The sequence below is a fragment of the Bombina bombina genome, chromosome 1 (assembly GCF_027579735.1).
Source record: "Bombina bombina isolate aBomBom1 chromosome 1, aBomBom1.pri, whole genome shotgun sequence".
NCBI classification, from domain to species: domain Eukaryota; kingdom Metazoa; phylum Chordata; class Amphibia; order Anura; family Bombinatoridae; genus Bombina; species Bombina bombina.
The window spans coordinates 1251157832-1251171640 of NC_069499.1; positions in this window are offsets into that span (position 1 = coordinate 1251157832).

Here is a 13809-nt window from a genome sequence, read left to right on the forward strand (position 1 = left end):
TATTTAGCTTGCCTCAATACAAAAAAAAAAGCAGCTCGATCCTCCTTTTCCTACAGAGCGCCACAATTATGGAATGACCTCCCTCACACTTTAAAAACTACCCCAAGCCTAAAATCCTTTAAGAGATCCCTCTATACATATCTCAAAACAGAATGCTCCTTTCATGGTTGATTAAATATTTCGTACCTGCTCTATGTTAAATGTTTGCATATATTGTGTATTATTATTGTTTTTGTATTTTATTGTACCCTATTGTATCAATGCAATGTTTTGTGATCCCAGGACATACTTGAAAACGAGAGAAATCTCAATGTATCCTTCCTGGTAAAATATTTTATAAATAAATAAATATATTTATATATTCTCTTATGCCAATTTTTACATCTTCATAGGCATATATATATATATGCCTAACCGGTAATCAGAAAAAATCTATGCATAAAAACTTACAATACTAAAAAGTGCTAAAAGTACAATCATTCAAGTACATACTAACAAAACTTTAAAAATATAATATTCACATTGTAACAGTGAAGCAATAATTGAACTTAATAGGGTTCTTATATTGGAAAACATTATATATATATATATATATATATATATATATATATATATATATATATATATATATATATATATATATATATTTCTTTGTAACTATATTATCGTTATGGAGTAACAATCAATACATTTTCATAGATTTGTCCTCTATACTTTAATTAAAGATATAGTAACCATTTTAACATCTAAATGAAATTTAGTAATATATATATATTGCTTTTTTAAACATAGAGGCTAATGTCCTTCTATATTACTAATAATGGCTATTTGGGCAAAAAAAATTACATTTGTGCTGTTATTATTATTTATGAATTCAATGCTTCCCAGAATCATTAACTAAGATACCCTTAGTGCTTTCCAAACTGTGTGTCGGGACACACTAGTGTGTCGGCAGCAGTGTGTAGGTGTGTCCCTGCTTCAGCATAAATTTTTTTTTAAAAAAATTGTTTTTTTTTTTTTTTGGTTTCTGAATTTCCGCCTGCCTGCTACGCATATCACATGGTTGACACGTGATTGATACCTAGGCAGTCACAGATCATCTTAACCTATTGGCGCAGCTCAGTGGGAACTGAAACTATTCCCATTGGCGGCTTTGGTGGCACATTGGCTCCTGATTGCATGTGTAGTCTCCATAATTGGCTTGTGATTGCACGTGTAGTCAGGGAGTGGGATAGCAGTGTGTTTGCAGCACAGGCAGTAGTCAGTCAGACTCGCAGAGCTATGAGGGCGGCAGCTTAAACGCTGAGCTGAAGTCAGAAGTCAGTGGGGTTTTTTTTGCAGCTAGCTCCCAGTAGTGCATTGCTGCTCCTGCTCTTGATATATGGATAGGAAGTGGAAGCTTAAAAATGCTTAATGATGAAATGCGAGTGTCTTTAGCTAATATTCCACTAAATATTCAGAAACTGTGTTCATCCCATCAACCTCATACATCCCATTAAAATAGTAAGTAGCTATTGGTGTTATTAAACGTTTTTTTAATTCTTGCACATACTTACATACTGTTACTTGTAAATACACTTCGTTATTATATAATTTATGTATGTGTCCGTATCACTTAAAACTGTTAGTTTAACCTCCTGTTTGCTAGTACAACTGAATTACTGTGCCGCAAAATGATGTAGGTCTAAAAAGTGTGTCACCAACATAAAAAGTTTGGAAAGCTCTGCCCTAACTTATCTATACAGATTGGAGAAATCTATTGTTTCTATAAATACGGTATGAATAAATGCAACAACATATATAAATACCTATGTTCATAGATTGTTATGGACAATTTTTATCTCCCTTAAACCCAGACCTAGACTAAAAATGCTTGTATATCTAGATCTATATTAAGATCCTCTCGGTGTAGGCTTTTGAGGGTATAGATCAAGAAGGTTTCCCTTCTTCTAAGTTTTAATAGTCTGTTATGATCTAATTTGTTAGGTGGAATCCATTCTATTACCTTAACTGTGAGGCCTGCTGGATTACTATTGCTGTGATTTTCAAATGAGTTCTCTATATTTCTAATATGTTCTGATACCCTATATTTTAGTTTACGTTTGGCTCTTCCAATATATATTTTCCCACATTTACATGTGAGTTGATATACAACATAGGTACTATCAAAGGTACAGGCATTCTTACATTTGTATGATTTAGATTTATTATAGTTATAAAATATTTCCACACTATTGGCATATGGACAGGTGCTACAGTCCTTTTTCTTACATCTGATTAGCCCTTTCTTGGCATTTAACCACATGTTCTTGTTGTGGGTTTTTTGAGGATGTTCTCTTAATTTACTCGGAGCCAGTATATTTTTTAAATTGTTATTTCTTTTATAGACAATATGGGACTTGTTCCTAAAATTGGATATTTTAACAGAATGTCCCAATGCTTATTTATAATTCTTTGGATGTCTCTATGGCTTTCATTGTAGGTGGTTATAAACCTAATATTATTAGATTTATTGTGTTGTTCAGAATTAAGTTTCATATCACTAGTGTCATTCCTATTTTTCTTTTTGTACTCTAAAAGGTCTGTTCTGTTCATATTTAAAACCTTTTCATTTGCACTAGCCACTAAAGATTCTGAATATCTATCTAATTGAGACCAAAGGATCAGATCCCAGAATTACATTTGTATATCATTGATTTTTCCTGTAAATGACAGATTCATATTGTTATTATTCAAATGTTTTAGGAAATTTTCAGCTTCTATTTGGTTTCCTTCTCATAGGACGATAATATCATCTATAAATCTGTGATATTTGATAACACTATTCTTGTATGGGTTCCTCAAATTCTGCAATATATAGGTTGGCATAGTATGGGGCAAATGTTGTCCCCATCGCTGTGCCATTTATTTGCTCGTAAAAGATACCATCAAAGTAAAAGTAGATATGGTTTAAGATATAATTAATGCCCTCTCCAGTAAACTCAATATGCATATCTAATAATTGGCTGGTTTTATTTTATCACCTCCCAAAGGTCTATAAGGACAAATGCAATCCCCCTGGAAGACCAATTATTTTAAGGATAGGTTCTCTTAGTAGTAACCTTTTAAAATTCACAGACCACTACTTACAGCCGATAATGAGTAATACAAGAGCATATTTAAAAGACACCACAGACGTTATCAAAAAATTGAGAATCACAAGTGGAATACAAACAATCTATGGATTACTTGTGACATCACAGCTCTATACACAAATATACCACACAAAATGGGCATGAGTGCTACCCTGAATCAACTTAATAAAACCAGCCAATTATTAGATAAGCATATTGAGTTTATTGGAGAGGGCATTAATTATATCTTTAAACGTTGATGGTATCTTTTACGAGCAAATAAATGGCACAGCGATGGGGACAACATTTGCCCCATCCTATGCCAACCTATATGGCAGAATTTGAGGATAATTGTGTATGGAATAACAACCCATACAAGAGTACTGTTATCAAATAGATACCAAATAGAAGCTGGACATTTCATAAAACATTTTAATAATAACAATATGAATCTGTCAATTACAGGAAAAATCAGTGATATACAAATTGAATTCTTGGATCTAATTATTTGGTCTCAATTAGATAGAGTAATAGTTAACAACTATAGAAAACCAACAGATAAGAACAGCTTCTTAAGAGCGAGTAGTGGCCCTTTACGAACTTGGAAGCACAACATACCATATGGGCAATTCCAAAGATTGAGGAAAAATTGCGCAAATTTAGCAGATTATAAGAATGAAGCACAAATACTAACTGAGAAATTTATACAGAAAGGATATTCTGAATATTTAGTGGCTAGTGCAAAGAAAAGGTATTAAATATGAACAGAACAGACCTTTTAGAGTATAAAAAGAAAAATAGGAATGACACTAGCGATATAAAACCTAATTCTGAACAACAGAATAAATCTAATATTAGGTTTATAACCACCTATAATGAAAACCATAGAGACATCAAAAGAATTATAAATAAGCATTGGGAAAATATATATTGGAAGAACCAAATGTAGACTAAAATATAGGGTATCAGAACATATTAGAAATATATGAGAACTCATTCGAAAATCACAGTGTTTCAGAGCACTTTAGAGTACAACATAATAGTAATCCAGCAGGCCTCACAGTTAAGGTAATAGAATGGATTTTACCTAACAAATTAGATCATAACAGACTATTAAAACTTAGAAGAAGGGAAACCTTTTGGATCTATACCCTCAAAAGCCTACACCCAGAGGATCTTAATATAGATCTAGATATACAGGCATTTTTAGTCTAGGTCTGGGTTTAAGGGAGATAAAAATTGTCCATAACAATCTATGAATATAGGTATTTATAAATGTTGTTGCATTAATTCATACCGTATTTATAGAAACAATAGATATCTCCAATCTGTATAGATATGTTAGGTTATCTTAGTTAATGATTCTGGGAAGCGTTAAATTCATAAATAATTATGAAACAGCACAAATGTAAATGTATTGCCCAAATAGCCATTATTAGTAATATAGAAGAAAACAGCCTCTCTGTTTAAAAAAGCAATATATATAGATTACTAAATTTCATTTAGATGTTTAAATGGTTACATTTAGGCCCATTTATCAATTTTGGAATGGAGCTTGAGGGCCCGTGTTTCTGGCAAGTCTTCAGACTCGTCAGAAACCCAAGTTATGGAGCAGCGGTCTAAAAACGCTGCTTCATAACCTTACCGCCTGCTCTGAGGAGGCGGACAGAGATCACCACAATTCAACCCGATAGAGTACGATCAGGTTGATTGACACCCCCCTGCAGGCAGCTGATTGGCCGCGAATGTGCAGGGGGCAGAGTTGCACCAGCAGCTCACAAGAGCTGCTGGTGCAATGCTGAATACGGAGAGCGTATTGCTCTCCGCATTCAGCGAGGTCTGTCGGACCTGATCCACACTGTCGGATCAGGTCCGGCAGACCTTTGATAAATAGGCCTCTATATCTTTAATTAAAGTATGGAGGATAAATATCTATGAAAATGTATCGATTGTTACTCCATAAAGATAATATAGTTAGAATATAGTAAGAAATTTATATATTATGTTTTCCAATTTAAATATAAGAACCCTATTAAGTTAAATTATTGCTTCACTGTTACATTGTAAATATTATATTTTTAAAGTTTTGTTAGTATGTACTTGAATGATTGTACTTTTAGCACTTTTTAGTATTGTAAGTTTTTATGCATAGATTTTCTCTGATTGCCGGTTAGGTATATATATATATGCCTATGAAGATATAAAAATTGTCATAAGAAAATATATAAATATATATATCTACAAACCCGCTATTAGGGTATTTAAGGAGTGTGAGTTACATCAATCAGAAGCAATCTCTTAACAAAGTTCCCCCACGTTGAGGAACGAAACAGCCATCGAGACGCAGTAATCACCCACGGGTGAACGTAACAGGTGTTAGTTGCAGCAAGCGCTGACCAAAGGACTTCCCACAAACACCGCTAAACCAAAAGCCCATAGGAATTAACCGCTGACAAGCTTCACGCTGCTTGAGGAACGGTTCATCTAGAGACTATTACATCGCAGCTGATCCAGACATATGAAGCGGTGATAAGGGAACCTAAAAGCCACAGTAAGACTTCACGGTGCTGAACTGCTGTAAAGATACACTGCTTTTAATGCTTGTATTGATTTTATATCTGGTACGCTGAATACCTACTGTTTTTAAAAAACTTTTCTACTTGTGTTATTAAAACTTTTCACTTGAGTGCAGTTGCGCTTTTTCCGTCAATGTTTTTCAGTTCTTGTCTTCATTTAAGGGGTTTTTGGTGACACCCCCCCAGGAAAGCGGCATACACCTTTTGGTGTGGACTCGAGCACTAACTACCTAATCTCCACCCATACCACATTCATTGGTGAAATTACACTATGAGATTGTTATATGTGTAAGAGTGTTATTGTGTGATTGTTTCAAGAATTGTTGTAAGAAATGTGCTTAAAAATTGTGCTTAGGATCATATGTTTATCACGATTACATTGCAGACTAAATAGATACGTTTAAGGTACTAATTGTAATTGTAATTACTATTTAAACATCTGTGACCATTTCCTACTTTAATCTTGATGATCATTTATTTACTGTATATATCTTGTAATTGATTTGTATTTTCCATCCCCTCCTGAGAAGCGATGGATTCTTGTTTTTTCCTATGAAAGCCTATGAGCCCAGCCGTTTGTAGATCACCCGCATAAGAGCCGATTACAACAGTGCAACTCTCGACAGGGACCTCTACCCTTTTGAACCCTATAAATGTTACCTTGTATACCGCCTATGTTTATAGCAATGCGGAATCTGTTGGTGCTCTACAAATATTTGCTAATAATAATAATATACAAGAATATTATTAGGTCCCAAATTTGTTAACTAAAAAATGTATCGTCTGGGGTTGTCATGTTCCTTGTTCAGAGGAGAATTGCCTGGTATTTCGGGGCTGGACTGACCTTACTTGGCAGGATCAGACTGATATACTTCAGGAAAGTTTTCTTCTGTGAAAAGCACACTGGTCTAAAAGAGGCTGCTTCCGGGTGGTAAATCGCCATAGAACAAGCCACTGAGCTGTTGTTCGTTCCTGGTAGAGCGCTTCTCTCTTTGTCTTCACAATTAGTCCATATGAAATAAATAGTATATCAAGTTGTACTAATACAACTGCACTTTGGATTGGAACACAGGACTAACAAAAAATTATTGTGGTAAAGATGTTACCACTACTTTAAAGTACTTTAATTTACTTTAGTGTAAGGGAAGATTAACTAAAGGGATAAATAACATAAGAAACAATAATACCAAACACATAGAATTTGCAATACAATATATGAAAAATCTTATACACATATGTTCTTATAAAAAATATCAATAAATATATTTGGAAACAATAAAATCTTTAAAAAGTTAAGAATTAAAAAAAAAATATATTTTGATTGCAAAAGGTATATTAAATAATTATAGAAAGTGATAGAGTTCAAAGTCTTTATTTAAACCGTTGGGTTTAAGAGTATCCAATAAAAAAATCCATTTAATTTCTGCTTTTTCCAACACATAAGGCACATCACTTCCATGCCAGTGTGGTACTTTTCTCCTAATTCCCATATATTAAGTAAATTCTTTTAAGTACTTGTTTGAAATGTTCAGGTAAAGAAATGTTTATCAAAGCCTCTTAATATTGCCTACATGTTCAATAAATCTCATAGATACATTTATTGAGCTACAACTGATATACAACTGATATACTAAAGTCCCCATGAACATTCCAAACGATAAATAACATTTAAAGATCTGCAGGTGCTGAACCAAACATTGTCTGGTTCCTAAACTTACTTTCCTGCTTTTTTAAATAAAGATTCCAAAAGAAAAGAAGAAAAATTGATAATAGGAATAAATTAGAAAGTTGCTTAAAACTGCATGCTCTATATGAATCATGAACGAAAAAAAATTGGATTTAATATCCCTTTAATCAGGTTTTTTTTGTCTCAGATAACTTAACTAGTTATTTAATCTTTTATATTTAGTACCTTTCTAAAAACTACTTTTGGATTATCAGTCTCATACAGTTTCTAGTTATTTTATCTTTTATATTTTGAACCTTTCTAAAAACTTCTTTTTGTCTCTCTTAATTTAATCAATAACATGATTTCACAATTGTTGATTTTCTTTTTCTTTGAGGATATCAATGAGAGAAAGTCTAAGTACTGTGCTTATTAAGAAGTTGGAACACATATGCTTTTGTGAATCATACACAGTTTTTATTTCATAAATACTCAATAAGTGCCAATTATTACATATAATCTTTTTTGACTTTGTTGTGAATATTCTGAAACAAAAACTAGTGTCAGGCTTATGGAGTCTTACCTTTGCACAGTACAGGGCTATGCTAAGCTGTGCTCGGGGATTGTGGCCCTGTTAAAGCAAGGTGGCTTAACAAAATGTAGAAACCAGGCCTCAGGCTCAGTCTCAGTCCCATACTTCAGGCTCAGACATACGCTGCTGTAGGATCTGCTTTGGCTTCATCCGCTGCTGAGGGACCTAGTCATCACAGCCTGACAAATCCTGTTCTCAGTTAAGCTAGGGACAATGGTACAGATTTGGTTAAGGTTTACACTGCTATAGCCCTATTAAAAAGTAAACCTCACTTACTTGGGACTCTTATGTAAATGCTATATTTTATGATGATCCACATCACACTTCCCCTGCTCAAGCTGCTTTGAGAGCTCTACAACAGGGAAAAGGACTGAAGAGGACTATGTTTGGGATTTTGATTTCATTGCCAATGATGCAAACTGGAACGTTCTAGCTCTCCTTGATCATTTTAGTCTTGTCATTTCTGAACAACTTAAGGGTGATCTAGCTCATGTGGGTCCTATAGTAGAAGGAATGATTTCCTTATATTTATAGGGGATTTTGTGAGAGACAGCAGGAGAGGCTTAATTCAAAACTTTAATCTTCATCCTAAATATATCGTACATAAGTCCCTGCCCTTCTTCTGAGACATTTTTGCAAGAATAGTCTTTGGAGATTGGAGTCAATTTTTTCTTCAGAACAAACCAATCAGAACCTGTGTTTGTAATGTGGAAACAATGGTAATTTACTTTGTAACTGTCCTGTGAGGCATAAAATGAGTATAAATGATTCTGCAGCAGTGTTTCTTACACACTTCTTCTGTTCCTGACACATCATATTTACCGGGCACCCAGGTAAGATCCTCTACAGAATTGCCTATTCAATCAACCGCATACCACAGTCTGGAACCAAGTAATTTAGAGTCTTGGATTTGAGGCACTTCAAACTTCTGGTGAGCATCTACCACAAGGAGAGGAAGATGATGGATTGGACGAGAATACTGCAAACAAAAATGCGGGTGTAAGCAGCAAAAAACAGGGTGAAAACGAAAAGCAGAGAGAGGGGCTAGTTTTAAAGAAACATGCCCAACTTTGAGCAAAATACAAAATAATACAACAAAACGAGGACTAAGTTTAGCAGATGGTTGTTTCAAATTTAAATAACGGGTAGAGAGCAAACCTTACTATCAACCCGAGAGTGACTACTATCAGTTCTATGTTGATCAGTGAAAGATTTAGCAGTAGAAAGCGACCAGAGCAAAACTTGACGAATGCGTCAACAGTGTCTAATGAGAGAGTGTAGCCTCTGAGAAGCAGTTGGTACCTCAGAATCTGGTGTTACCAGAGGAAAAGTATGAGGCAAATAACCCTGCTTGAGCAGGTGTAGTCTTTAAAGAAGCATTCCATTGGGTATTGTGTACCAACTCGGCAAGAGGTAGCAAAAAGGACAAGTTGTGTTGATGGGCATTGACCTAATTATGTAAGTAGCCTTCTAATGATTGAATGATTCAGTTAAACTATAAGACTGGGGATAAAAGGCTGTAGATTAAGATGTGACAATCTTCTTTCAGAAGGAGGTGTTCTTCAGGTTTAGTGTCGTTGTCAATCTTGGTAGTGCATGAGGCTTGAATCATCTGTGATGAGGAGGAATCTGCGTCAGTCTTACTTTGCTCCTGTGAGGTTGTATGAACCCTTCTCAGACTCTCTTGCTTGTCAGACATCCCCCGGCAAGCCTGGGGTATAGTTAGAAGTTCCTTTATGTTGCACATCTGATCTCTGATGTGAGTAGTGCCGTATGGGTATCTACCCGTTCTGTGGGTGTGGTAATCTGGTCTCTAAGGTCAGTCACTATGATATTTCTATACAATTTGTCTAAGTCTCCTTACTTGTATTAGACCAATGGTGTTAGCTATTAATGTTTAAATGCTGAGAATAATAGCAGATTAGTACTGCTTTACTCGATTACATAGGAAACCGAGGGAGGGATAGACATATGTGTAGTGATGTTGTGGCCTGCAGCTTCAACTAGGTCGATTAGGGACCAGCTAGTGCGAACATGAAAATGAAAATATTGTGCAGCTCTGTGTCTTCTCCTTAATTGGCTTTATAAGTTATATAGCCGGATGCCAGATTAGTGAAGAGATAAACAACAGATTATTGTAGTGGCTTGAAAAGCTTCTCAATTTTGCTGCTGATCATGACCGTGATCAGGACATGCCCCCACTAAAAAGTCTATCTTAAAAAAACCTAAACTAAAAATTACTCTTAAGTAATTACAGCTCTTTTGCCCAATAAAAAACCCCAACCCTTTACTTAAAAGAAATCTATCCCGAAAAAAAATATGTTGAAAAAACCCTATCCTAAAAAAAGATTGCCGTGAAAAGTGCATTTGGTTAGGCATTGCCCTTAGAAGGGCATTTGGTAGGACAGTGCTCTAAAGTGAACATAGCCCTTTGCCTATAAAAAAGTTCTAGTCTAAAATAAAATCCTAATCTGGAAAAAAAAACCTAACCTAATTTTTTTTTTTTTTTTTTTAAAAACCCTATCATACAAAAAAGCTGACACACTTTCTAGGCAATTTTCCCCCAAAGTATCAAAAGAAGACACCAAACCACATCTCGTCATAGCCTCATTATCCACTTCTCTACTTCAACAACTTCAAACTTTTCAGCTCCAAATGTCACCAAATTCTAAGCCTCCACTAAAACTAAAACTCATAAAACCACTTTTGCAGTGGGCACATGAAATCTTACATCTGGTGGCCAAACATGTCACAATATATTGAAGAGTATGCTGCAGCTTGTACCCAATGTGCAGCAAATAAAATATCTTGTCATAGCCCAGATGGTTGATTATCACCTTTCAAAGTCCCTAAACAGCTCTGGACCCATTTGAGTATGAACTTTGTTACAGATCTTCCAGCCTCCAAAGGGAATACCGCCATCTAAGTAATTGTGGACAGGTTTTCCAAGATGGTACACTTGATCCATTATAGAAACTTCCTTCATCAAAAACTCTGGCTACTCTCTGCATTACTCATATAATATCTCAATTGGATCTGACAGAGGAACCCAATTTGTGTCCCAATTTTGAAAGCCAATCTTTTGCAATTTGGGGATAACAATATCCTTGTCTTAATCATTCCATCCCAAATTGAATGGACAGACTAAAAGAGTAAATCAGAATCTCATGGAATATCTCAGAAACTATATTTCAGCCTTTATATTAGCTTACCTCTCCCTTTCATGCTACTTTTGGAAACCAACCAAGAAATTTTCCCGTTGAGCTTCAGATGTCCGGGATACCTGCAGCTGATAAAAGAACCCATCTGCTCCATAGAAACTGGAAGTTAATCCATTAATTAACATAATGGTCCAGAGAGTCAGTTTGGTTGTCTACCAAAAATGTGAAACTTATACAACCGACCACGAAACTAGGTCCCAGATACATCGGCCCATTTTGTATATTCTGATGAGTTAATAATATGACTTTCTGACTCCCCTATACTCTTCTAATTCATCAATTTCTTGTATCCTTGTAAAAACTAGCAGTACATAAACATTATTCTAAACTAGTACAACACCCTACTCCTTTACTCATTGACGGGGTGGCTTAGTATTAAGTTTCGTGTATTTTGAATTCATGTTTATATGGTAATCATCCTCAATATCTGGTGGACTGGAAAGGGTATCCTGTATCAGAAAGGTCTTGGGTGCCTGCTGTTGACCTACATGTCCCTTCTTTAGTATGTGCCTTTCATGGTAATTTTCCTGACCATCCTTGCATTGTCCCCTGGGACAGTCCCTTGAGAGGGGCTATGTCAGCGTACCTCAACTTAAAGTGCTGTAATGTTAGCAAGGTCGGTTCTGGTGTCTGCGTGCATCAAGAGAGTGTCATCTATCCACACTATTCTGACAGTCCTGTCACACTACTCTGATAGGGGTTGGTGCTCCCGTTCCTGTGCTATTTAAGACCCTCCATTCATTTCTCTAGTATATTAAATTTACTCCTGTGTGTGCTACTGAACTTGTTTATCTTGGACTGTTCTTTGCTGATCTGTTGACAAATATTTGTTAACCTTGACTTGGAATTGTTTATTTTTCTGATTACAATTTTGCTTTGTGCCCTGCTTGCAGATTACCAATCCCTGGACTGCTCTCTGTCTAAAGCTTGGTTTCTCCCTGTATTACCTCACAGTTGGTCACGTCCAGAGTGTTACCTTACATACTGGGGAAGTTTTTTATATATAGTAACTTCCCAACCTTAGCGTCCTTTATTGGATAGACATTTAACCTACCCATAACAATTCCTTCTCCATGTTATCCAATTTAAATACCTTAATATCAAATGAGATTATTTAACATTTGCTCAAACTTTCAACAATATTCCTGATTGTCCCTCATCAGGGTAGGTCTCACACTCTTAGCAATCCACAAGGTATAAATTTGACAAGGTGGTATACTTGCATATAGATCATGAGCACATAGTTTTCTTAGATAACTTTTCATATTGCTTGCTTGACAAGTTAGCAGAGTGTGTGTGCGTGGTAATTCTAGCAGCTTCAAATTCAGTATAAGTAATTACATATTTTGTGACTTTGGATTCTTTATTTCTACATTATTCTTCATTTCTATATTGTAGAGATTAACTCAACATATTTAGTTTTAATTATATTTGAAATAGTGCTCGGAAATAAATATATATATAAAAAATACTCTATATCTTGCATCAGACATATCTCTTTTATTTTTACAACCTATTTAGAAAAAAACTTTTCATTCATTTACATCATTATCAGTAGTCATGACGAGACAAAACAAAAACCTCATTCTGAAAGACTGTGCAGCTGTGGACTGTGGTTTTCATTACAAGGAGTTTGCATTTTTATGTTTATTTGCAGTTTAATAAATAACCTACTGGCATTTTTACAGATGATTACATTGGCAATGGTTGATACTGCTTAAACCTTTTTTATCCCAGTTGTAGTTTTAATAAAGACTGGCAAATCCTTAGTAAACAAGTAAAAAATATATATACGATAGAAATAAGAATCCACTTTTCCATGCACTTTTTGCCACCCAAATGTACCTAAAAAACAATTTGTCAAAAGTCATCAGGAATAATTTTAATAAGATTAATAAAGATACACAACTTGAGGATAAGTACAAAAGGTTACTTTAGAAGGCAAGATTATGAGTGAGCATTAATTACCGATCCCGCCCCACTCTAACTCCGCTCGACTTCTGCTCTTTACGTGCGTCAGGTAGAATGCGTATTACAAGTTGAAAGTAAAGGTTTTTCGGTTGCAGGCTATGCCAACGCTCGCAGAAATGAGAATATTGCGACCGCTCAATGAAGAGAAAAAAAAGTGGAAAAAACCTAACACCTATACTCGCACGCTAATGCGAATTGCCATAACCCCCCCTAATCTATTAACCTCTAACCCACCACATAGTCCCCCACAAATTACCTGCTACACTATTAATCTCTAAACCATCACACCCCCATATCGCAAACTATCCCACTACAATATTAACCCCTAAACCACCACACACACCAGTATTATGTGGTGGGGGTTGTAGAGGTTTAGTGGTTAAAAGGGAAGAGGGATAGTTTGCAATGGGGTTGTGGCAGTTTAGGGGTTAATAGTGTAGAGGGGTAGTTGGTGATGGGGGTTGTGGTGGTTAAGGAATTAATTTAGCTTTGGCTAGTCTGTGATGTGGGGGTATGGCAGTTTAGGGGTTAATAGTGTAGAGGAGTCTTTTTATGGGGTTGTGGTACTTTAGGAGTTAATAGAGTTGTTTAGTGTTCTGTGGATAAACTGATGACTGTAAGCTCCAGATAGGTGTGAAACACATAATATGACATTCTCTGGATTTCATTT